Source organism: Microcebus murinus, chromosome 1 (genome assembly GCF_040939455.1).
Source record: "Microcebus murinus isolate Inina chromosome 1, M.murinus_Inina_mat1.0, whole genome shotgun sequence".
NCBI classification, from domain to species: Eukaryota; Metazoa; Chordata; class Mammalia; order Primates; family Cheirogaleidae; genus Microcebus; species Microcebus murinus.
Window position 1 is genome coordinate 119,579,143 of NC_134104.1, and position 26,182 is coordinate 119,605,324.

The 26,182-nt window shown below is 36.1% G+C and overlaps 1 protein-coding gene and 1 non-coding gene across 4 annotated transcripts in view; one reads left to right on the forward strand and one right to left on the reverse strand.

Annotated features, from left to right (window-relative positions):
• Nucleotides 1-26,182, forward strand: part of STAG1 (STAG1 cohesin complex component) — a 368,375-nt gene that overhangs the window by 36,382 nt on the left and 305,811 nt on the right. The window lies entirely within an intron of this gene.
• Nucleotides 10,464-10,658, reverse strand: LOC142874844 (U2 spliceosomal RNA). Its single transcript, XR_012922438.1, has one exon. It is a non-coding gene; the product is annotated as a U2 spliceosomal RNA (small nuclear RNA).

Genomic DNA, 26,182 nt, shown 5'->3' on the forward strand with positions numbered 1-26,182 from the left:
GCAGATAGGCTGCGTAGCCACGTCCATGACTAGATCTTATTTTTGGGGTAGGGCTTATATTGCGCAAATGCTTAGAAATCCTGCTAGGGCTTATTTTATGGGTAGGTCTTATTTTCTGGTAAACACGGTAGCGGGTGGATGGGGGATAGTAGCTGCTACGCAGAATGTTGAAATTCACCAAAGTTAATGAGTGTCTTTCTTCAGCCAGCCCTCTCGTAGACACTGCAGGTTTGACTAGACTCTAGATTTTGGAACAGTTGATGCTAATAGTTCTTGCTGGGTTTATAATTGTTTCAGTGGAAGGACTTTTTCTTGGACCTTTTTACTCAGCCATCTTCTATGATGTCACCTTAGCCTTTACTTTGATACATTGACATTTTATCAAAAAAATTTCCGACCAGGTGCGGTGGCTCACGCCTATAATCATAGCACTCTGGGAGGCCTGGGGGCAGATGGCTCAAGGTCAGGAGTTTGAAACCAGCCTGAGCAAGAGTGAGACCCCCGTCTCTACTATAAATAGAAAGAAATTATAATTGGCCAACTAAAATATATATATTAAAAAAATTAGCTGGGCATGGTGGCGCATGCCTGTAGTCCCAGATATTCGGGAGGCAGAGGCAGTAGGATTGCTTGAGCCCAGGAGTTTGAGGTTGCTGTGAGCTAGGCTGATGCCATGGCACTCTGGCCCCGGCAACAGAGTGAGACGCTGTCTCAAAAAAAAAAAAAAAAATTTTTTTTTTTCCTAGCGTAAAATCTGAATGAACGTGATAGATGTGAATTTTAAGTTCAATTATAAGTGAATAATGACTGAATTTATAAGTTATATTTGTGAATTTAGTGATTTAAATTAATTTATTATTGACCAGTATTTATTGGAAATAATTTTACAAATAGTGAATTTTACTTTAAAAAATAAATAGTATAAAAACCTAAGTTTGAGAAGTCAGTAGTCAAAATCTAATTTAACTTGTACAGTGAAACTGTGGGGGCAAAGAAATAGCTCTTCATAACTTTATGATGTTAATTGACAGATTTGAAGTTTCAGTGACTATAAAGAAGGGATTTGTAAAATGATTCTCTCAAGTAATAGCTACCTTTTACTGAGTGATTGCTGTATTGCAAGAACACTGAAAGATTCATTAGATGATCTATTTTAATCCTCAGAGCATTCCTATAAGATAAGAATTATCTTTATCTTTTCACTTGAAAAAACTGATGCTCAGAGAGATTAAGTATATTTATATCCAGGGGGCATACCAGCTCTTAAGTGGCAGAGGTGGAAAGCAAGTTCAGGTCTTTCTCGCTCTTTTTTATTTCACTGAGCTGCTTTTGATTATAGAATACATTGACTTCTGGGACTTATCTGAAAAGGTAGGGTAAATACTGCTTATTCTGTAGAGTCTATTTTCCTATGCTGAGATATTGAGTACTGATGTTGGTCACTGACATAGAGGTTCATACACACGCATTTGAGGATAGAATGGTGGTGTATCAGTTAAAGGCTAGATTTTAATCAAGAAGCAAAAAGATCAAGTATAAAAATTGGTTTTTACATAAAGAGACTATTTTAATGCTTTTCCAGATAATTGGATATTTAAAAAATAAAGACAATATTTAAAGTTTTCTGAGGATGCATTAACTCAAGGTTGGGTTTGTTATTAATATGTCTACTTAAAATGTTTGAGATACCTAGCACTCTGGGAGGCTGAGGCAGGTGGATCGCTTAAGGTCAGGAGTTCAAAACCAGCCTGAGCAAGAGTGAGTTTAAGTTTTAAGTTTTTTTGAGAGACCATGTATTAATTTCTGCTAGTAATCCCATTATAAATGAACAGGATCATTGGTTCATATGTTCTATAACTAGAAGGAAGGGACTTTTGAAATAATTTAATCCTATAGGCTCATTAACAGGTGAGAAAATTGAGTGAGTTTGAAAGTTTAAATGCTTCTTGTTATTCTCCAGATTGAGATTAGAAACCCAGTTTAGTGAACTTTATCTTCAAGTCTACCTTAGTGCTTTATTGCTTAAGATTAGGAATGGAAGATAGCATGAGCATCCAGAAATAATTTTTTTATAAATACCAATTCTAGGCAAAGCTTTCTATGCAGAGAAGAAGAAATATAATTTCGAAGGTGTACCAAAATCAGGAGCTAGAACGACTATCACATTACAGTCATGTAGAAGAATATAGCATAGCGGAGCAAGGAATAATAAACTGTTTCTCTTCAACAATAGGGCAATTTTGAATATTCTAAAATTAATTTACAGGCAAGAGGAAGAATGGAGGGTTGTAACATGGCATAGCATTTTGAAAGTGGTCATATGTATACATAATATGGCTGCCTGGAAGGGTCATTTTTATTTCTTAGCATTCATCAAACCTGCTTGCTATTTTTTTGAGACAGAGTCTTGCTCTGCTGCCTGGGCTAGAGTGCCGTGGGGTTAGCCTAGCTCACAGCAACCTCAAACTCTTGGGCTCAAGCGATCCTCCTGCCTCAGCCTCACGAGTAGCTGGGACAACAGCCATACACCACCATGCCTGGCTAATTTTTTCTATTTTTATTTGTCTGGCTAATTTCTTTCTATTTTTAATAGAGACAGGGTCTCACACTTGCTCAGGCTGGTCTCGAACTCCTGATCTCAAGCAATCCTTCCGCCTTGGCCTTCCAGAGTGCTACGATTACACATGTGAGCCACCATGCCCGGCCAACCTGCTTGCTATTAAAATTCTTACTGGTTCCTCTGAAAATATGTTTTTTTTTTTATTAGAGAAACCTGGGATGTAGAAGTGGTTGTTTTGTATATTTTAATTCAGTGGTTGTCAGCCTAGTGATTAGGATTGTATTGCATCAGTATCATCCAGGAAGGTTTTTCAGAAATCATGTGTTTATTTATGTCTTCCCCTGGTAAACCAGAATGTGTATATGTAGGGTTGGAGTAGAGAGGAAGGTACTAACTATATTTTGAAAAAACTTCCCAGATGATTCTTTTGCAGTAGCTCTCTGTCCACTCCCCTAAAAAGGGGTTAAAAAAAGAAAAAAAATCAAACGAAAATTCTCTGTCAAAGACAGGAAGGTAGTTTGGCAAGAGTTTGGTGATCAAGAGAGCTTTGAAATAAGGATGAACTTTAAAGTAAGTTTACTTAAAACTGAAACTAAATTGATGCTTTGGGTAGAAGATATGACAGAATGATGTATCTCAGGAGAACTTGTCCAGTTATCTTTAGGAAAAAATGGAAGAGGTGAATGATATAGGTTGACATAACTGAAAATTGGGTCATGAACTACAAGTGCTAGTAGAATGAGAAATGGCCCTTTTATTTAAAATTTTTATAAATAAAAAAGATCAATTTAGCAAATATATGAATGTTTATCATGTGACAGGCTCTATTCTAGATGTGTAGTGAGCTAAGTAGGCAAAGGTGTGTGTACTACTGAGAGTTTACATTTCAGTTTGGAGAGGAGAGCACAGTATAAACAATAGTTATGCGTAATTAAGTAAATTAAATGATAGATGGTAAGAGCCAAGGTATGGAGATTGAGAGTGCTGAGAGGCAGAAGGTTTTAAATAGAATGGTGCCATGTTCTTGAGTGTTTGTGTCCTTCCAAAATTCATGTGTTGAAATCCTAATCCCCAAGGTCATGGTATTAAGAGGTAGGTACGCCTTTGGGAAGTGGTGATTAGATCATGAGGGCAGAGCCCTCATCAATGGGATTAATTCCTTGATAAAGGAGGCCTGAGGTCTTTTACAGCTCACGTCTGTAACCCCATCACTTTGGGAGACTGAGGCAGGAAGGTAGCTTGAAGCCAGGTGTTCAAGACCATCCTGGGCAGCAATGAGACCTCATCTCTACAAAAAACAAAAAATTAGCCAAGTACCATGGTATGCACTTGTAGTCCAAGCTATTCGAGAGGCTGAGTTGAGAGGGTTGCTTGGCTCAGGAGTTTGGGGCTATAGTGAGCTATGATTGTGCCACAGTGCACTTGAGCGTGGCTGACAGAGCAGACCTTGTCTAAAAAAAAAAAAAAAAAAAGAATTAACCATTGAGTGTAACAGTGGAGGGAGTTAATGGTGATCTTGACTAGTTGTTTTGGTGGCATGGTGAGGAAAAGGCTTTATAGGAGTGGGTTTAAAATAGAATGATGAACGATATGGCAAAGATCAAGTATAGACAACACTTCTCTTAAGATAATTTGCTGTAAACAGGGGCAATAAATAGTGTGGTATCTGGAGTAGAAAATGGGCTCAAGAGAACATTTTTAAAAGAAATTGAAAGTATGTTTCTATGATGCGAATGATCCAGTAGAGAGCAAAAATTTTGTGTAGGAAAAGATGGAAGAATATGGAAGCAACATTTTGGACAAGATAAGTAGAGGAGAAGCAAAGTATGTGGGTGTAGATGCTGGCAGGTGGGTAAATGTGGAGTTTTTAGTTTATAGGATGTTTTCAGTTGTCTCAATGGATGGGAAGCTGAGTGGAGGTGGAGGAATATTTGTTGGAGGATTGAAAAGATTAAATGAGGGTGAAATGGTTGTTAGGACAGTGGGAAAGTAAATCCTCATTATTTAATTTTTTTGGAGATACATAAAATGGAATGTGAGAATTCTTCTTCACTTTATTTCCTTTCCTTCCTAAGCATAACCATTGTTAATAGTTTTCTCAGTATTCTATACCTCTTTTCCTAGCTACTTTAAAAATCTACACATACATATGATTGAAAACAAAATATAATTGGGCTTTGCAGTGGGTTGAATAGTGGCCCCCAAAATATATGTCCAAGTCCTAACTGTTGGAACCTATGAATGTGACATTTAAACAGAATCTTTGCAGACTTAGTTATGTCAATATGAGATCTTCTGGGATTAGAGTGACCCTTAAATCCAATGACAAGTTTCCTTAGAGGAAGAGGGAAGATGATGTAGAGAAGCAAGCCATTTAAAGCCCCAGGCACAGGGAGAAGACAATGTGAAGATGAAAGCAGAGATTAAAGTTATATAAGTCACAGGTCAAGAAACACTTGGTGCTACTAGATGCTGAAAGAGGGAAGAAAAGATTCTTCTCTTAGAGTTTTTGGAAGGAGTAGGGCTCTGCTGAAACCTTGATTTTTGGACTTCTGGCCTCCAGAACTCAGAATAAAGTTCTATTGCATGAATTGGTAGTAATTTGTTATTGCAGCCCAAGAAAACTAATAACAGCCTCAAACTATACATACTGTTTTAACTTTTTAACTTTTATTGTAAGCATCTTGTTACTGTGTATGAGTAGACTTTGTTCTTTTATAACAACGGCATAGTATAATATTTCTATAGGATGGATCTACTATGCACAGCAGGTCCATATGTGGTATAGCATGGACATTTAGTTCATTTCTAATTTCTGATTCTTCAGAAGATGTTTTTAGATCTTTGTTGTGCAAGTGTATTTCTGTATATTAGATTCTTAGGTGAATTGTTGATAGATTTTGCCTAAGTTGCCTTCCTAAAAGACTATTTTAATTTATACCTCCACCTTCAGGTTGAGTGTTGCCAACACTGAATATTATGAATCTTTAGTTTGTTTTATCTGATAGGTGGGAAATAATATACTGCTATTTTGTTTTGCATTTCTCTAATTGCTAGTGGAATTAAATATTTTGTCACACTTGACCATTTATAGTTTGCTAAAAATGAAACTCATTGTTTAAAAAAGACAATAGCAAAGTTTAATAAACCTGTTAAGTGCATTTTTAGTAAACAAATGTACAGTTTGAGTTTTTGTTGCAGTTGACAATTATCTTTTATTAGTTTAATCAAATTTAAGAATAAACCTACCGTAAGATAAAATGTAAAAAAAAATTAAGGCTTTTACTATCTTTGAAGACAAAGGTCAAATCTTGTGAATGTAGTTTGACTTGTTGAACTTAAAATACAGGTAGTCTTGTGTATTAGGAAATTGCTTAACTTGCAGAAAACTGGTACTTTATGATCATTAGAAAACCACTTTTGTCATAAACTGCTACTCTTACCACATAAATCTTGAGTTCTAGGTATAACCACACTACTCTTCAATGCCTAGATTTCTGATTTTTTTTCATATTCCATACTCAACTGTTGTGTATGTATATGTGTGTATGTATGTTTGTGAGTGGGTGTGCACACACGTGTAGATTTAACACCTGAAAGATAACCTTTTATCTTTTACCCACAACTTTGGAAAATTGTTCTTTGTATTTTCTCCAGAAAAATTATGGCTGGCTTTTTATGAAAGTAGAGATCTAAACCATGATTAGGACCTTTTGTAATAAAAATTCTGATCTTTCGAAAAATCAAAGAAATCATCATGATGATCTAAATTATTGAAGTTAAATATATTCGGTGCATCTTAGATTGTTTCAAATGAAGATTAATAGAAAAAGACTTATTTTGCTCCTTTAGTTATAGATTCAACAGAAAGTATGGTTATTGAATTGAATTGCCACTTGGTTCCTGTTCTGAAATTATGTAATGAATTACTTAATCAAGACACTTCTGGCCGGGCGCGGTGGCTCACGCCTGTAATCCTAGCACTTTGGGAGGCCGAGGCGGGCGGATTGCTCAAGGTCAGGAGTTCAAAACCAGCCTGAGCGAGACCCCGTCTCTACCAAAAATAGAAATAAATTAATTGACCAACTAAAAATATATATACAAAAAATTAGCCGGGCATGGTGGTGCATGCCTGTAGTCCCAGCTACTCGGGAGGCTGAGGCAGAAGGATCGCTGAGCCCCGGAGATTGAGGTTGCTGTGAGCCAGGCTGACGCCACGGCACTCACTCTAGCCTGGGCAACAAAGTGAGACTCTGTCTCAAAAAAAAAAAAGAAAAAAAAGAAAAAAAAGACACTTCTATATGAACTACCCCTTCTAACACTGAGGATTTGATTCATCCTTTAACTAAGTCTCCCACTGTGATGATAAACTGGTGTCTGCTGATTTTCATAGGTTTGTGAAAGATGGCCCAGATTCAGTACGCTCTCTGAAGTTATTCTTCTCATATATTCATTTAATTTAGAATACTCTCTAAGTTTTGTGAATTTTGTTAAAATTTTGAAAAATTTGTATATCTTTATTTCTCTTTTTCTTATGTCTACCCAGAGGAGATAGGCTACAAAATGACAAGTTGTCATAAAGTTAAGAAAGGCAAATAGCAGTTTGGCAATGCTGCATCATAGGGCAAGTCAACAGCCTTTAGGAATGAACGTGAACAAATGAGTTAGCCTTTGAAATTTTTGTGTTGCTGAATGTGAACATAGTTATGAAGGACACTGAGAAACATCAAAGAAAGTGCCAATATAGTCAAGTGATGATGAGAAAATGGAGTTGACCGATTCTTCAGATAGGAATAATATTTGATTGTGGTTACACAATCACAAGGAATCCTTAAGTATTTGAATAAAGCAATGATCTTTGCATTTTCTCCCTATAAAATTAAGCTAGTGAAACATTAGAGGAATACTTTCTTAATAGGAGCAAAAGATGGTTCAATCTCTCCAGTATGATAACTGGTTAGCAAATCTAAAGGCTGTGAAAACTATAAGCACCAGTACACAAACATCAAAGTATTTTCCAAACAAGGTAGCTCAGATCTGTTCATATGTTTAATGTGAACAAAATAGGAAACAATTTCTTGATTCTTCATTATAAAGAAGGCATGTTGAATTGTTAGATATAAAGCTCAGCAATAAAGATTTTTGCCTAAGAATCTCCATGGGAACAGCATCTCTGACAGCATTTGTTATTCTCAAGTGATCCTGCACAACAGATGTTTGGAAAGAGGAACCCCAGTTTTACAGGTGACTGGACACAGTGCTTGATTTCCCATGCTTTTATATAGGTTAAAATAATAGGAAAACAAGAAGGTATATTTTCTGTTTGTTTTTTTTAATAAGCTTATTTACTATTTTATGATATAAAACAGGATTTTCTCCTTCCTGGTAAAATTCTGATCTTTTCTTTGCTCTGAATTGTAACCATGTTTTTATAAATACCCAAATAAAATGTTTTGCTTAGAGATTCATCTCTATACTTTATTTGGTTTTGATATACCTGGTGTCACAAGTGGAATTCAAAATGAGATCACCTGGAGAGATTTGATGGCCCTTGGAACTACCTCCTCCTTGAACCTCCCTCTTCTGTCTGCTGCCCTCTTTTTGCCTGGCGAGTCTTTCTCTAAGATTTCTTGTGGTCTGAATTCTTCAGTTTTACCTGGGATTCGATTTCTGAGGGGTTTTCCCGCTCTTTATGAGAGACTTTTTCCTTCCTGTCAAAGAAGGGTTTGATGTCTTTTCTGGTGAGTGTGTACTCTTTGTACACTAGGTTTTTATTTTGGTTTTTGTATATTCATCATTAAAGCAAGTCACCCTGATAAACTTATTTATAAAATGGGCTCTCAAAGTTCAATGGCATGCCAAGGTAAGCCCCCATGGGGGATTCCAGCTGGCATATTTTTCAGTATTATGGTCTATAATCACATGCATGAATTGTACTAAAGATAATTTAGGATTATGATGGCCTTTGTATGGTTCTTTTGACCTTCCTAAACTTGTTTTTCTCAGAAACAATTAGAAGGCCACAGCCAGAAAACAAAACAGCCTAAATGGGACACATTCCTTAATTTGTATCTGAGGCATCTAAATGCATTCAAGAATCAAAATTTGCCTTGCTCCAAAATACTGTCTCTAAGTTATCTAACACAAATAAAAAATTAAGATAAAGGCCTTAAAAGCTCATTCTTTTTGTTTCTCAGGCACCACTTACTGTCTCTTTTCTCTACTTTCCAAACTTCCCTTTTTTGTGTGATATTTCTTTACTTTCAAAAGCTTTCGTTTTGTGATAATTCTTCCCCTCTTATTCTTCCTCCTCCTGTTGCTTTCCAACCTCAGCCTATAAAAATTTGTCCCTTTAAGGTTAGGCCTGCTAATGATCCTTGACTGTAGCCAAGGAGTTTTGTAAGGTTACTAAGGGTCCCTTATTGTTCTGCCGATGAATTTTACGTTATACTTCAAGCTTACCAGCCTGGCTTCTTTGATCTTTACCAACTTGTTCAGATGCTTGTGGGAGAAGGCCAGGCCCAACACTGAATAGCAAAAGCTTATTGGACCCAGCCCCAACAGGATTTAGGGAGACTTGTCCCCTCTTTCCCAGACTCTTCCCTACAATATGGGAATGGTCTCTAGGACTACTAAAAAAAACTTATATAGGCCCCCTCCACCCTTGAAGCATCTCCTAAAGCTATAGATTGGAATAAATTTCAAGCTTCTACCCAAGAGCCAAATGAACCAATGTATAACCATTATACCAGACTCCAGGTTGTACTGAGAGAAAATGCTGGCTTTCCCATGGATCTTGACTTTACTAGAGTTGCCCTTAAGTCTATATTAATGATCTCTTTCAAGATCTTTCTCAGTTAAAATTGCCTGGAGTGGTAGACTGTACCAACCTCTGACCTTGTTAATTTCATAAATCAGTTGGCTCACACCCTACAAAAAAACCAATAAAAAGAAGGCTACTAAACTTCCAATTATGACAGATAAATGTTCCCAGAGAAAACATTTGAGGGTGAGTTTCCCAACTCTAATCTACACAAGTTACCTTTATTGTAAACTGTCTGGCCACTGGAAGAAGAACTATTATAAACTTTAGCCTTCTGAACAGTCTTATTCACTTAACTTTTTTTTTTTTTTTTTTTTGAGACAGAGTCTCGCTTTGTTGCCCAGGCTAGAGTGAGTGCCGTGGCGTCAGCCTAGCTCACAGCAACCTCAAACTCCTGGCTCAAGCAATCCTGCTGCCTCAGCCTCCCAAGTAGCTGGGACTACAGGCATTTGCCACCATGCCCGGCTAATTTTTTGTATATATATTAGTTGGCCAATTAATTTCTTTCTATTTATAGTAGAGACGGGGTCTCACTCTTGCTCAGGCTGGTTTTGAACTCCTGACCTCGAGCAATCCGCCCGCCTCAGCCTCCCAGAGAGCTAGGATTACAGGCGTGAGCCACCGCGCCCGGCTTTCACTTAACTTTTTGGCTTCTCCTTCCTAATGAAGGGGCTCCAGGAGCATCTAGGGGCTTTTTCCAGTCTTTTCTCCTAACCACTTTAGGGAAACCACTCTTCAAATTAGCTCTTCAAATCCTGACCATTTGTTGTCAATCATGACTGCCCTATTGGTGCTCTGCCCCACCAATTTCAACCAGCTTCTGCCTTGGAATAATACAAGGATTCCAGTGGTAGGAGTTTGTAATAAACCATTGACAGATTTTCTGTCCCAGCTCATTATTTTTCACCTTGGGCATTTGCAGGATACCCATTCCTTCTTACTGGTAGAATCTACTTCAGCTCATTTTTTGGGACAAGTGTTTTTTTTCTTTTTTTTTTTTTTTTTGTTGTTTTTTAAATACCATGGTGACATCTCTTTCTCTGGAAAGGGAGAAATAATTTTGTTTTTTAAAACACTGGGTAGTGGTGCTCTGTTCCTGGAGGTACTGCAATACGAGGTTGATGTGTGGAGTGGATGGAGCAAGCAATCCTGTTTCATCGCCCTATTCCAAAAATCCATTTAACATATTGTCCTTGAATAGAGGACACGTGTCAGATGTTAAACTGATAATAACAGATACTACGTATGATCTTAGCCCAAAGGCTGAGAAGTGATAATTTTAGTTTGATAAACCCCATGGTCCACTGGATTCTACCGAGTGATGTCCTACTCATTTTTTATGCTGTCTTACACACCAAAGGTATCTCTGCTGACTCCCAAATACCCCATTGAAACAGATACCATGTTTCCCTGAAAATAAGACCTACCCATAAAATAAGCCCTAGCAGGATTTCTAAGCATTTGTGCAATATAAGCCCTACCCTGAAAATAGGACCTAGTCATAGGCGTTGCTAAGCAGCTTATCTGCACAACCTATGCATTTCGTCGCGGAGCGGTAAAGAAGACGAGCAGCCCTTCTTATCTGCCCCGTGAGAGCTCTATTGTTCAACATGAGACATTGGGGCCAGTGGTTCTAAAGGAAATAGAGTGGCAAAAATTCAGGATGGAATTCAGGGTTTGGAGAGTTACGATGATGTTCCAGAAGAAGACGACTTAACTATATTTGAATAAATGTAGATTGTTGTACTGTACTTAAACAAAAATAACACATCCCCTGAAAATAAGCCCTAGGTGTCTTCTTGAGGAAAAATAAATATAAGACCCTGTCTTATTTTCGAGAAAACACGGTACCTATCTCTTTATGGGCCATGTCATCAATAGACATAGGTAGAATCTACCCACAATCGAAATCCAGATTGATTTGTCCAAGTGCTTGCTTAATATTAAACAATATCCCTTGAGCCAATCTGCCTTCCAAGACATTAGACTCACTGTTAAAGAATACAAAACTCAAGGCTTAATACTTCTTATACTCCAGCCCCTGGAATTCTCTCATTCTCCCAGTAAAGAAACCCAGTGGTTGAAGGTAAAGATTTGTTCAGGATCTCTGTGCTGTAAATAATATTGTTATTAAAATATCCTGTCACCCCATATTCTCAAACTCACATACCTTGATGACTGTCATATCAACTGATAGTAAATTTTTCACTGTAATTGACCTCTGTAGTGCCTTCAATATCCTTGTTGGTCAAGCCAATCAGTATCTAATCACCTTCACCTGGGAAGGACCACTGTCTACTTGGACTGTATGCCTTAGGGCTATACTGAAAGTCCTTTCCAGTTCTCTCAAATTCTGAAGATTAATTTAGAGGATGTAAGCTTTCCCCAAGGCTCATCCTTACTACAGAATATAGATGACTGACTTTGCTCTCTCTCTCACCGCAACTTGGGAGGAAGACAGGGTTGATTTATTAAAACTTTCAGCCACAAAAAGTCATAAGATTTCTAAAGAAAAGTTGCTAATACTTATGACCCAAGTTAAATATTTTGGTCAGCTGATTTCTGAAACAGGACTACATTTGGACCCTGAATGGATCCAAGATATCTTACAGTTGCTTAAATCCAAAACTAAACAGCAGCTTTGAGGGTTTGTTAGACTTGGACACTACTATAACTGGATACCAAACTTTTCTTTTATTGATCATCCCCCTGCACACCTTACTTAATATTAAAGAAGAATATAAAGGTAATGGGCCAGGCATGGTGGCTCACACCTGTAATCCTAGCACTCTGGGAGGCCAAGATGGGAGATTGTTTGAGGTCAGGAGTTGGAGACCAGACTGAGCAGGAGCAAGACCCCATCTCTACCAAAAATAGAAAAAAATTAGCCGGGTGTGGTGGTGTATGCCTGTAGTCCCAGCTACTCAGGAAGCTGAGGCATGAGGATGCTTCAGCCTAGGCGTTGGAGGTTCCAATGAGCTATGATGACACCACTGCACTCTACCTGGGGCAACAGAGCGAGACTGTGTCTCAAAAATAAAGAAAATAAATAAAAATAAAGATAATACATTTAATAAATTTTAAAAAGGACTTGAAAATTTCCCTGCCTTGCGATACTCCAGCTGTTAACTCCCTTTCTTTCTGTTTATGAAAAGAAAGGAAATAATCTTGGGTGTCCCAACTCAAAACCATGGAGGTCAGCATTGCCTCATTGGATGTTAGAGCCAACAAATAGACCTAGTAGCTCAAAGATTACCCGCCTGGTTGAGAACTATCCCAGTTATTTCCCTACTAGTCAGATCTACTAAAGAAATGGTCATGGGATCTCCTTTAACTACTTTGATTCACACACTGTCAGAGCTCTTCTAAATTCTCAACACTTAATTATACCTCAGGTTCACTTATACCTCTCTGTCAGTAGTCTTACCTTTTATGAACTTTTGTTAACTCTTCATCAACATAGCTCTTTCTTGATGTAACAGTCTTAATCCTGCTACTCTTACCCTTCCTTCAACTGCAATGACTGTCTTGACTCCCCAAAGGATATATAAGACACTTCATTAGATGATGCTAAACTATAGTGGTTTACAAAGGATGATACTGGTAAATACTGTGCAGAATATGCAGTTACTACTTGTTTTGGGGCTATTGAAGCAACCTTACCTGAGCTTCATACTTATGCCCAACATGCTGAACATTGTGCATTTACTCAGGCTCGTCTTCTTGCTAAAGCAAAATCAACTAATACATATATAGGCAGTAGGTATGTCTTTGGGGTTACTCATGATTTTGAACTGTTATAGAAGCAAAGGGGTTTCCTGACTTCTATTGGAGGTGTAGATCCTCTGTGTGAGACTTATTGGATGTCATCCAGTTACCCGCTACTTTGGCTAATATCAGAATTCCTGGACATTCAAGGGTAGATTCTATGGAGGCTAGGAGAAATCACCTTGCTGGTAATTCTTTAAGAAATGTTGCCATTAAAGCTTCAGTCAATCAAATCTCTGTCATGGTCCCAGCAAAAGAGCCTTCAAAAGGTGATTTAAGAACAGTTACCAAAGATGTACAAAATTGGGATCTAGAAGCTGAAAAATAAAATTGGAAAATTATGGCTGCTGGTTTGATGATGAAACTGTGATTTGGACCTGATAACAAACCAGTTCTTCCAAATTCAATAAAATATCTGCTGTAAACTACAGTACATAATTTGACTCCTTGGAGAACTGCCAAATTAATTTCCTTTATAAAACTTTGGTAGGGCAACATAACAATAGAAAAACTGCCAAAATTGCTTATTTGGCTTGTGCCACCTGTCTTATATTTAATGCAGTAAAAACTACACACACTGTGTCTGGACATTTAATTTATTGAATAGGCTTTATTCAGGTTTGGTAAATGAATTTTATCTAACTGCCTCCTTCCCATGGGTATACATTTGTATTGGTTATGATCTGTATATTTTTCCATTGGATGGGAGTTTTTCCTTATACACAAGCCACTGCTTCTGCTATGTCCAAAATTCTTCTAGAGAAAATTATTCTCTTTGAATAATAGTTCAAGGGAGGAGCTCCCTTTGAGTTTCATAGTGACCAGGGAATCCACTTTACTGGCCATGTATTAGGTCATTAAATACGAAATGTCTAAATTTGAATCAAAAGTGTAGTTTATTGTATCTCAAACAAGAAGCAGTACAATTAAAGTATGAACCTAAACTGTCGACACAGTTTTGCCATCTTAATGGTAGCTTGTTTATGCCAGCAACAAAGAAGCCTGGAGAGCGAGTGGCAATGAAATCACAAAAGGTGTTTTCCACAGCTTGTCAAGAATTGAGGTTTTTTTCCTTGCAAGAAGTAGTCCAAAGTCCAGGAGAAGTGGTAGTCAGATTGGTGCAAGGTCTGGTGAATATGGTGGATGACAGAGTTTCCAAGTCCAGCCTCTGTAGTTTGAGCAGAATTGTTTTTGCTACATGTGGTCGAGCATTGTCTTACAAGAGGATTGGTCCGTCTCTACTGACCAATCTCGGATGCTTTAATCCCAGGCATCCTCATCATTTTATCTAGTTGGTTGCAGTAGACATCTGCTGTAATTGATTGACCAGGTTTCATGAAGCTATAACAGATAATACCAGCACTGCACTACCAAACAGACACCATTAGCTTTTTTTGATGAATATTCAGTTTTAGACTATGTTCTAACACTTCATCTTTATCCAACCATTGTGCCGAACCCTTGGGACAGTTGAAAAGAATCCATTTTTCATCACGTGTAACAATATAGTGTAGAAATTGTTCACCTTTATGTCACAACAGCAAAGAAAGGTACAGCAAAGAAAGGCAAGCTTTGAGATGAAGATGATTTCTCTTCTGATACTTGTTTATTTCATGTGTTATCCATCTATCCAGCTTCTTTACCTTGCTGATGTGTTTCCAGTGGTCCAATATTGTTGGAATAGTAACGTCAAACCTTGTTGCTAATTCACATGTAGATTGAGATGGATTTGCTACCACTACAGCTCTCAGGTCATCATTATCCACCTTGGTCTCAGGTCGCCCATGTAGTTTATTTTCAAGATTAAAATCACTAGAATGGAACTTCTCAAAGCATCGACATACTGTGCATTCATTAGCTACATCCTTCCCAAACACTTTGTTGATTTTTTTTTTTGAGCTGTTAGCACTGCATTGGTTCCACAATGGAACCCATATTAAAAAATAATACCAATTTTTTGATTTATCCATGGTTTCACAGATATTTGTCTTAAAAAAATGTGAAAGATAATCACAAGCCAAAACCTGTGTTTGAATGAATGAGGATGTACCTTGACAAAAACAACAAAAACAACCCAAGAAGTGTCAAAGTACAGTGTGAGAGATATCAAGCATCAAACTTAGTACTTAAGGAAATCATACATTCCATACTTAATAACCTAATTGTTCTGCCTTTTATATTTAGATCTTTGACTATTTTGAGTAAATTTTATGAAAAGTGTAATTAATGTCTTTGTCTAGATCAGGTGTCATCAAACTACGGACCACAGGCCACATGTGGTTGATTTTGCTCAGTTGTTTTTTTACTTCAAAATAAGATACGTGCAGTGTGCATAGGAATTTTTTTTTTTTTTTTTTTTTTTGAGACAGAGTCTTGCTCTGTTGCCCAGGCTAGAGTGAGTGCCGTGGCATCAGCCTAGCTCACAGCAACCTCAAACTCCTGGGCTCAAGCAATCCTGCTGCCTCAGCCTCCCGAGTAGCTGGGACTACAGGCATGCGCGGCACCATGCCCAGCTAATTTTTTCTATATATATTAGTTGGCCAATTAATTTCTTTCTATTTATAGTAGAGACAGGGTCTTGCTCTTGCTCAGGCTGTTTTCGAACTCCTGACCTCGAGCAATCTGCCCACCTCGGCCTCCCAGAGTGCTAGGATTACAGGCGTGCATAGGAATTTGTTCATAGTTTTTTTTAAAACTATAGTCCTGCCCTCCAACGGTCTGCGGGACAGTGAACTGGCCCCCTGTTTAAAAAGTTGGAGGACCCCTGGTCTAGATTCATTTTTCTGCCTATGAAGGTCCAGTCGTTCCAGCACTATTACTTGAAAAAACTGTGTTTTACTGTATTGCCTTTGCTCTTTTGTCAAAGATCAGTTGACTGTATTTTTGTGTGTCTGTTTCTGGACTGTCTTTTCTGTTCCATTGATCTGTTTGTCTGTTCTTTTGCCAATACCACATGGTCTTGATTACTGTAGATTGATAGTAAGTCTTGAAGTTGGTAGTGTTAGTTTTCTGACTTTGTTTTACTCCTTCAGTGTTGTGTTGGCTTGGGTCATTGGTCTGTATAAACCAGGATCTGTTTGTTAATATTTACAAAATAATGTACTGGAATTTTAATTGGGATTATGTGGAATCTATAGATGAAATTGGGAAGAACATCTTAATAATGTTAGTCTTCCTATCTGCAGACATGTAGTATCACTCCATTTATTTAGTTCTTTGATTTCTTTTATCAGAGTTTTGTACTTTTTCTCATACAGACAGATCTTGTATATGTTTTGTTAGATTTATACTTAAGTGTTTCATATTTTACACTGCTAATGTAAATGGTATTGAGTTTTTAATTTAAAATTCTACTTGTTCTTTGCTGGTATGTAGGAAAGCAATTGACTTTTGTAATTAACTTTGCTATAATAACTTTTTAGTTCAAGGAGGTTTTTTGGTCCATTATTTCAGATTTTCTATGTGACAATCATGTCATCTGGGAACAGAGAGAGTTTGATTTCTCCTTTCCCACTGTGTATACCTTTTATTTCTATATTTGGGGGGGGGTGTCTTATTTAATTAGCTAAGACTATTGTCGAAAAGGAGTGGTGAGAGGGAACATCCTTGCTTTGTTCCTGATCCTTGGTGGAAAAGGTTCCGGTTTCTCACCATTAAGTACGATGTTATGATGTTAGCTGTAGGGTTTTTTTTTTTAATAATAGGAATAGCATTTTCCATCTTAATCTTTTTTAAATGTACAGTTTAGTAGTTTTTAAGTATAAAACATTCACATTGTTGTGTGACCAATCTTTAGAACTTTTCATTTTGCAAAAGTGAAACTGTGTACCTGTTAAATATTAACTCCCTCTCCCTGCAGTCCCTGGCAGTCACCATTCTGTCTCTGAATTTTACTATCTACTCTAGGTACCTCATTTAAGTGAACCATAGTATTTATACATTTGTGTCTGGCTTGTTTGACATGTCTTCAAGGTTCATCCATATTGTAGGATGTGTTAGAATTTCCTTCCTTTTTAAGGCTGAATAATACCGCATTTTATGTATATACCGTGTTTCCCCAAAAATAAGATCTATGCATAAAACAAGCCTTAGCAGGATTTCTAAGCATTTTGCACGATATAAGCCCTACCCCGAAAATAAGACCTAGTCATGGACGTGGCTACGCAGCATATCTGCACAACCCATGCATTTCCTCATGGAGCAGTAAAGAAGATAAGCAAGTTACATGGATAAGAGCTGCTCATTTAATGAGAGCTGTATTGCTCGACATGAGAGATTGGGGCCAGTGGTTCTAAAGGAAATAGAGTCACAAGAAATTCAGGATTGAATCAGGAGTTTGGAGAGTTAGGATGATGTTCCAGAAGAACTTAACAATATTTGAATAAATGTAGATTGTTGTACTGTACTTAAAAAAAATAACATATCCCCTGAAAATAAGCCCTAGGTGTCTTCTTAAGGAAAAATAAATATAAGACCCTGTCTTATTTTCGGGAAAACACAATATATATATATGTATTCCATTTTATGTATATATACCACATTCTTACCCAACAGAGTGATAAACACTTGGGTTGCTTCCACCTTTTGGCTGTTGTGAATAATGCTTCTGTGGATGTAGATGTACAAATACCTCTTTGAGACCCTGCTTTCAAGTCTTTTGGGTTTATACCCAGAGGTGGAGTTGTTGGATCATTGGTGTCATCTTTAAATTCTTTTGGCAACATTTGTAGTTTTCATTTTCTAAGTTTTTTGTCTCCTTGGTTACGTTTATTCCTAACTATTTTATTCTTTTTTATGATATTGTAAATGAAATTATTTTCCTAATTTCATTTTCTAATTGTTTATATTTAGTGTATGGAAACACAGCTGTTCATTGTCTGGTGATTTTGTATCCTGCAACTTTGCTGAATTTGGTTATTAGTTCTGAAAGTTTTCTCTTGTGAAACTTTTTCTACATATAAGATCATTTTATCTTCAAATAGAGTTTTATTTATTCCTTTCCACCTTGAATGCCTTTTATTTTATTTTCCTGCCTAATTGTTTTGGCTAGGACTTGCAATACTATATTGAATAGAAATGGTGAATTTTGGGCATCCTTGCCCTATTCTAGATCTTAGCAAACCTTTCAGTCTTTCCCCATTGAGTATAATGTTAGCTATGGGGTTTTCATATATCATCTTTTTTTTTTATGTTGAGGAAATTCACTTCTGTTTGTAGTTTGTTGAATGTTTCTATCATATGAGTATGTTGGATTTTGTCAGATGCTTTTTCTACATTAAGATGATCATGTGATTTTTTCTTTGATGTATGTTAATCTGTCATTAATTTTTGTATGTTGGATCATCTTTGTATTTTAGGAATGAATCTCACTTGGTTATGGTGTATGATCTTTTTAACATGCTCTTGAGTTCACTTTGCTAGTATGCAGTCTTGAAACATTTTTTAAAAGTTACCTTTTGTTTTTTACATAATGCCAATTTTAATAAATGGTAGAGGCTATGTTCATCTTATAGATAGTTTGTATAGCCTGGGTATTTCACTTTTTATTTATAACCTTATGCTTCTATACTACCTTGTTTGGATTATGCCTGAGTTAAGGGAGTGTATGGTTCTTCTGTAAGGCTACAGGCAGATGTAGAATATAATTTATGGGTTTAATTTCACATATCAAAGCTGCTTATTTAAGTCATACCATTAAATATTGACGGTTGTTTGATACCATTTTCAATTCTAGTATAAAAGATACATATTCTGTAACTAGGGCACAGGTAAATTGTCATTTGTAGTATTTCTGAACCATAACTCTAAGATTAAAAATAATTTTAGGGCCGGGCGTGGTGGCTCACGCCTGTAATCCTAGCACTTTGGGAGGCCGAGGCGGGCGGATTGCTCAAGGTCAGGAGTTCGAAACCAGCCTGAGCGAGACCCCGTCTCTACCAAAAATAGAAATAAATTAATTGACCAACTAAAAATATATATACAAAAAATTAGCCGGGCATGGTGGCGCATGCCTGTAGTCCCAGCTACTCGGGAGGCTGAGGCAGTAGGATCGCTGAGCCCCGGAGATTGAGGTTGCTCTGAGCCAGGCTAATGCCACGGCACTCACTCTAGCCTGGGCAACAAAGTGAGACTCTGTCTCAAAAAAAAATAATAATAATAATTTTAGTCAGAGATAATACCGTAACAGCTTTAAATGATTATATTTTCCTCAGTGAAATTCAATTGATGTTCCATATATATATATATATATATATATATATATATATATATATGTAGTCAACTCTTCATATCGGGGTTCTGTGTCAGTGGATTCAACCAATCATGGATTGAAAATATTTGGGGGAAAAATGGACAATTGTGTCTTTATTGAACATGTACAGGCTTTATTTTCCTTAACATTATTTCCTAAACAATACAGTATAACAACTATTTATATAGCATTTACATTGTAGTCAGTATCATAAGAAATATAAAAATGATTTAAAGTATACAGAAGAATGTGCATAGGTTATTTTCAAACACTACACCATTTTATATAAGGGACTTGAGCATCTGTGGATTTTGGTATTGTGGAGGTGGGGAGATTCTGGAATCAGTCCCCCAAGGATACTGAAGAATGACTGTATATATAAATATATACTTTTATACATATATATACATAAATTATATAAATATTTATTTCCTTTATATATATATTTATTTAACTACTAGTTGAAATTTTTCGGTATTATAACATTCAACAATTGGTTTTCTTCTCTCATTATATATAAGTGTAAGTCTTCATCTTTACCTTGGACAAATTTTATGTGTTGATGTGTCTGCTTAAAATTTAAAAATATTCTGTTTATAATTTTACATGAAAACATAAATGAGGATTTATCACTTTAGTGCCATTCTTTTTGGCTTGGCTCTCACCTTTCCTTCCCACTGCATCAGAACTACCTCCTTCCCCCTTCCCAAATTCATGTAAATAGATAGTATTACATACTACTCTGTGTTTTTATCTCTGCTCATATAATCTTTTAGTTATTTATATTCCTATTAGATATATAGGCTTTTTGTGATGATTAAAAAAATGGAATTGCTATATATACAACTTTGCAACTTTTTTACTAACTATATCTTGGAGGGAATTTCCCCATCTAAGGTTTAATTCTAATTTATTGTTTTCATGACTCCTTAGTGAATACTTCGTGTTATGTTGAATAATATTTATTTAGCCATTCCAACATTTATAGAAATATACTCCATTTCCAATTCTTTGTTATTTTAAACAATGTTGCATCTTTGAATATATATTCTTACTTCATGATGCTTTCTTTTCCCATGGGATAGATTTCCAGGAGTAAAATTGCTGGGTTAAAGGGTTTTTATATTTTTTATTTCAGTAGATGTGCCAAATTGCTTTTCCACAAGCAATGTGTGAGAATTCTTTCTTTTATATCCCTGCCAGCAATAGAGTTACTGCTTTTTAAAACTTTGCCAGCCCAATAGGTATAACATTATGTCTTATCATTACTTTTAATTTAAATTTCCTTGGCAGTTGTAAATTTGAATGTTTTTTCCTTATATTTGTAGACTTTTGGTTCTACTCTTTTTTGAATTATTTTTGCTCTTCTTTGTTCAAATAAAGTTTGTCCAAATTTTGAGTTTTTTGTCTTTTTCAAAATGTAAAAGCTCACTGTGTGTTAAAAACATTACCTGTGTTGCAAATGATTTTTTATTTTTCCTCAGGTATAAAAACTTAATTTTTAAATATGAATTTCTATATAGTTTCTAGTTTTGAGTAGTGAATACATTATCCACACTCTTTTTGTACAAGTTTTTTATTTTTTACAATTCACATTTACATTCATCTTCATTTTCTTTTTGTATGTTGGATACCATTATGGCATCTACTTTTTCTTCTAGACGATTACCAGCACTTAAAAAGAAGTAACAGCCATCTATTTCCCACTGACTTGAGTGATTGTCTGATTTTATTTAAAAATTTCCTATTTGTGAAGATCTTTTTCTAAGTTGGGTACTATTTTGTGTATATATTCATCTGTTCCTATATTAATACTACATTGCCTTATTTTCTGTGACATTCTAATGTTTTGTTATTTGAAGTAGTTTCCAACTTTTTCACTGTTGGCTATTCTGCAGCATTTGTTCTTATAATACAAGCTTGATCATTTTTTCATTAAAAATATAGCAAAATAAAAATCCTTTGGATTCCCATTTTAATTACATGAAATTGATTAATATAGGGGACAGTTGACACTTCTGTGATAGTGCTTTACAAATATATGAAAGTGTTATGCCTTTTTATAAGAATGTATAGTTTTTTATATTAGTGCCAACTTATTAAATTTGTTCAAAAGTCTTACATAGGCACTGTTACTGTTGAGAATTATTTTAATCTCACTTCCATTTCTAAGATTATTGTCTCAGTCCATGCAGGCTGCTGTAACAAAATACCTTAGACTAGATAATTTATAAGCAACAGAAATTTATTTATGTTCTGGAAGCTAGGAAGGCCAAGATCAAGATGCCAAGTATTTGGTGTCTGGTGAGGGCTTGCTCTCTGTTTCAAAGATGACACTGTCTTGCTGTGTCCTCACATGGTGGACGGGGCAAGGCATCCCTCTTCAACATTTTTTATAAGGGCACTAATTCCATTCATGAGGGTAGAACCCACATGCCTAAAATACTTCTCAAAAGGTTCTACCTCTTAGTACTTTTACATAGGGTATTTAGGTCCCAACTAATGAATTTTGGGTATTACCAATATTTAGACCATAGCAATTATTGTTTCTTCAGTAGAAAAAGCTATTGATTTTTGTATATAGTCATGTGCCATGTAATATTGTTTTGGTCAGTGATGGACTACATATGTGATGGTGGTCCCAGAAGATTATAATGGAGCTGAAAAATTCCTGTGCTCTAGTGATGTAACTGTCATGATGTTACAGTGTGATGTATAGCTCACGTGTTTGTGGTGATGCTGGTGTAAACAAACCTACTATGCTGGCAGTCATATACAATTATGTATAGTGTATAATACTTGATAATGACAATAAGTAACTATGTTATTGGTTTATGTATTTATTATACTATACCTTTTATCATAATTTCAGAGTGTATTCCTTTTACTTATTAAGAAAAATGTTAACTATAAAACGAGCCTAGGCAGGTCCTTCAGGAGGTATTCCAGAAGAAGGCATTGTTATCATAGGAGATGATAGCTCCATGCATGTAATTGCCCCTGAAGAACTTGCAGTGCGACAGGATGTGGAAGTGGAAGTGGAAGACAGTGATATTAATGATCCTGCCCCTGTGTAAGTCCAGGCTAATGTGATGTGAGTGTTTGTGTTTTAGTTTTTAAAAAAAGTTTAAAAAATAAAAACAAATAAATAATTTAAAATAAAAATGTACAGAATAAGGATATAAAGAAAAAATATTTTTCTATAGCTGTGCTGTGTTGTGTTTTAAGCTAAGTATTACTACTAAAGAGTCAAAAAGTTAAAGTAAAAAGTTTATAAAGTAAAAAGTTACAGTAAGCTAAGATTAATTTATCAAAGAAAAAAATTTTTTACATTAATGTAGCCTAAGTGTACAGTGTTTATAAAGTGTTACAGGAGTGTACAATAATGTCCTAGGCCTTCACATTCAGTCACCACTCACTCACTTAACCAGAGTAATTTCCAGTCCTGTAAGCTCCATTCATGGTAAGTGCCCTACACACGTGTACCATTTTTTAATCTTTCATACTGTATTATTAAGTGTACCTTTTCTGTGTTTAGATATATTTAGGTTCACAGACGCTTACCATTGTGTTGCAACTGTATATAGTATTCAGTATAGTAATATGCTGTACAGGTTTGTACCCTAGGAGCAATAGGCTATAATATCTAGGTTTGTGTAAATACACTCTGTGATGTTTGCACAAAGATGAAATCACCTTATAACACATTTCTCAGAACAGAGCTCATCAGTAAGTGATACATGACTGTATTTTTCTTTTCTCCAACCATCAACTAATGAATGGGTAAACAAAATGTGGTATATTTAGACAATGGAATATTACTTAGCTATGAAAAGGAATGAAGTACTGATTCATGCTACAGCATGGATGAATGTTGAAAACATTTTGCAGAGTGAAAGAAGCCAAGCACAAAAGTTCATATAGTGTATGATTCCATTGGTATGAAATGTTCAGATTAAGCAAATCCAGAGAGACAGAAAGTAAGTGATTGTCAGGGACTAGGGATGGGGAGGATAAGGAGTCACTGCTTGGGTATGGGATCTCTCTTGGGTATGGTGAAAATGTTCTAGAATTAGATAATGGTAATGGTTACACAACTTTGTGAAAATACTAAAAACTACTAGATTATATAGTTGAAATTGGTGAATTTTATGGTATGTACATTATATTACATGTCAATTAAAAAAATAGTGACAGTAGTTCTTCCAGTTAGGGTTGAATTTGGCATTAGGTAACAGAAAACCAGACTGCACTGGGTTTATAAAACAGAGCTTTATTTCTCTTACATAGTTAAGCAGAGTATTGCTAGTATTGATTTACTGGCACAGTGATATCAGAGCAGATGTCTCCATGATTAATTCTTGGCCTCTCCCTCGTGTTTGCATATGACTGTCACAGCTTCAAGGATTGGAAGAAATAGGACAGGGACCAGGAACTCCCAAGCAGTCTTCACACCTCAATGGCTGGACCATACCATACAGTCACTGTTGTCTGGATGTTGATTTGGGACATGATGGCAGTGGGGAATGAGATTTGGTTCAGAATGTTTCTGCCACAGTCAGCTTTTCTATCTAGAGCCTTCTTTGTCTTCTTTTTTAAATTAATTAATTTATATTTTGAGATAGGATCTCACGCTGTTGCCCAGGTAAGTGCAGTGTGGTGAGTGTCATCGTCATAGCTCACTGCAATCTCAAACTCCCGGGCTCAAGCAGTGCTCCCACCTCAGGCCACCAAAGTGCCAGGATTAGAGGCCTGAGCCACCGCACCCAGCCAGTACTGTTTTGTTAATCTCAGTTATGTTTAAGTAGTTTTCATAGTTGACTCGTGTTTTTTTTCTCTTAAAGTTCTCTATGTTTTCAGGGATTGCCTGTAGCATTTTGTTTTTAATGAAACAGAAAGAGGGAACCAATTATACAAGGCTCCATTTAGCTTTTTAAAAAAATACCCATATTACACCTGCACTCAAATGTTTATCACAGCACACTTTACAGTTGCATCAACCTAAGTGCCCATCAGTTAATAAGTAGATTAAAAAAGTGTGTGTGTGTATAGATACACACACGCGCGCGCGCGCCCGCACACACACACACACACACACACACACACTGTGGAGTAATACTTAGCCATAAAAAGGAATAAAATAACATCTTTTGCAGCAACTTGGATGGAACTAGAGACCATTATCCTAAGTAAAGTGTCTCACGAATGGAAAAACAAACACTACATATTCTTTACTAATAAGTGGGAGCTAACCTATGGTACACATGGGCACAAAGAAATGTAGAGGACATTGGAAGCTAAGAAGCAGGGAGAATGAGAGGGGAATGAGGGATAAAAACTTACCTATCTGGTACAATGAACCCTGTCTTGGTGATGGGTACACTGAAAGCCCTGACTTCAGCATTGTACAAAATAATGGTGTCCATTGGTATTGATGTTACACAAACATTTGTACCCTCTTAATGTTTTGAAATAAAAAAGAATAGTGTTACTGAGTTAGAATTGACATGCAAGAAACAGTACATATTTAAAGTGTATAATTTGTTAAGTTTTGACACAAGTATACATGGTTATATACATGATTATGATTATGGAAAACATTAATCACCACAATCAAACTGCTTATTTTTAAAAAAATCAACCTTATTTAGGAATAGTATACTACAGTGTGTTCATTTTAAGTGTACATTTTTACTTTTGATAAATGTATTGAATTTTGTAACCACTACCATCATAGTCAAGATGAAAACATTTCTAGCACTCCAGAAAGTTCCTTGTGTTGCTTCCCAGTCAGTCACCCTCCACAACTCTGATCTCAGGCAACCACAGTTCTGCTTTCTGTCATTATAGTTGACAGAATTTTTCTATAGAATTTTATATAGATGGGGTGTACTATTTTTTTCTGGCTTTTTGTGGTGAGCCACATATCTTTTAAGAGTCATGCATGTTTTAGCATGTATTAATAGTTCATTCTATTTTCATTGGTTAGTAGCATTCATTGTATGGATATATTCCAGTATGTTTATTCATTTTTTTTTTTTACATTTAGGTTGTTATTAATTTGGAGATATTTTGAATAAATCTCTTTTTGAACATTTGTGAACAAATCTTTTATGGATATGTTTTCATTCTATACATGCTTAAAAGTGTCATTTCCCTATATGACTATATTATTATTATTATTATTTTGACACAGAGTCTCACTTTGTTACCTGGGCTGGAGTGAGTGCTGTGATGTCAGCCTAGCTCACAGCAGCCTCAAACTCCTGGGCTCAAGTGATCCTCCTGCCTCAGCCTCCCAAGTAGCTGGGACTATAGGTGTGAGCCACCACTCCTGGCTATACATTACTATGCCTATGAAAAATAACAATACTTTTTTACTGTAATATAATATCTAGCTTGTATTCAAATTTACCCAGTTGATTTCAAAAGTCTTTTATGGACGTTCCCCCATCCCTTATGTGTGTGTTTGTTGGGGTGAAGGCAGGGGTGGACCAAGTCAAGCCCTATGGTTGTTATGTCTCTGATCTCTTCTTATCTAAACTAACTTCTCTTTTTCTTTTCCCTCTAAGACATTGACTTTTTTAATAGACAAGGTTGCTAATTTTGTAAATGTCTGTTTTTTCCTAATCATTTCATAGATGTTATGTAACTTGTTCATGTATCTTCTGTACTTCCAGTGAACTGAAAATTAAGTTTAAGTGCTTGATTAATTTCTAGTTGAACATTTTTTACAAGGATATTTTATAGGTGATATTTCATACTTTTTATTGTATCACTT